The following is a 1,252-nucleotide window of genomic DNA, read 5'->3' as shown; positions in this document are numbered from 1 at the left end:
ATTTTTTTGTGTCTTCTCTGGTTTCTTTGAGCAGTGTTTTGTAGAGATCTTTGTAGAGAGAGTCAAGGTCTTTGTAGAGATCTTTCACCTTTCTGATTAGCTTTCTTAGGTGTGTATTTTATTAGTATTCTTAGGTAATACTAATTACCTAAGAATTAGAAGAAGAATTCTAGGTAATTAGAATTACCTAGAATTACTAAATACTAATAATTAGTATTCTTAGGTATGTATTTTATTATTTTTGTGGTAATTGTGAATGGAATTTTCTTCCTCACTTGGCTCTAGTCTTGGCTGCTGTTGGTATAGAAATGCTAGTGATTTTTGTACATTGATTTTGTATCCTGAAACTTTGCTAAAGTCATAGCTGAAAGAGCTTTGAGGCCAAGACTAAGAGATTTTCTAAATATAGAATCGTGTTGTCTGCAAACAGGGATAGTTTGACTTGCTCTCTTCCTACTTGGGTGCACTTTCTTTTTCTTCATGGAAACAGATTTTTTTTAAGTGTAAGTGAATGTTATATATAAAATTATATAATAATTTTGAAAATCTTGATGAAATTCTTGATACCCATAGAAAATTAAAATTTCCAAAACTGACTCAAGAAGAGAAAATCTGAATAAATCAATACATATAAAATTTAAAATCTTGTAAAAGAATTTTTTTTCAAAAGTTATGTGATCCACTCTATTTCACAGTTAAATTATTCAAAGCTTTCAAGAAAAAGATAAATTATATTTTTAAAAGTTGTTATGAGCCAGGAGGGGTAGCTCACGCCTGTAATCCCTGCACTTTGGGAAGCCAAAGTGGGCAGATCACTTGAGCCCAGGAGTTCAAGACCAGCCTAGGCAACATGTCAAAATTTCATCTCTACAAAAAATACAAAAAAATTTAGCCAGGCATGGTGGGGCATGCCTGTAGTCCCAGCTACCCAGGAAGCTGATGTAGGAGCATCACCTGACTCCAGGGAGGTTGAGGTTGCAGTGAACCTTGATTGTGCCACTACACTCAAGCCTGGGCAACCGAGTGAGATTCTATCCGAAAAAAAAAATGTTCCATAAAATTTAAAAGAGAAAAACCTACAATTAATATAAAGAATAAACAAAACAATTAAATTATCCTGTTAACAAACCATGGCATAAGATACTGACAAAAAATAGAACAATTTCTTTTATGAAAATAGATGCAAATTCTAAAATGAAATAATGGCAAATAAACCCAGCACTATATAAAAAAACGAGTGTAACTATAATTT

The sequence above is a fragment of the Rhinopithecus roxellana genome, chromosome 9, assembly GCF_007565055.1.
Source record: "Rhinopithecus roxellana isolate Shanxi Qingling chromosome 9, ASM756505v1, whole genome shotgun sequence".
Taxonomy (NCBI): domain Eukaryota; kingdom Metazoa; phylum Chordata; class Mammalia; order Primates; family Cercopithecidae; genus Rhinopithecus; species Rhinopithecus roxellana.
The sequence above is the reverse complement of the archived record's forward strand: the minus strand, read 5'-3'. Positions refer to the sequence as shown.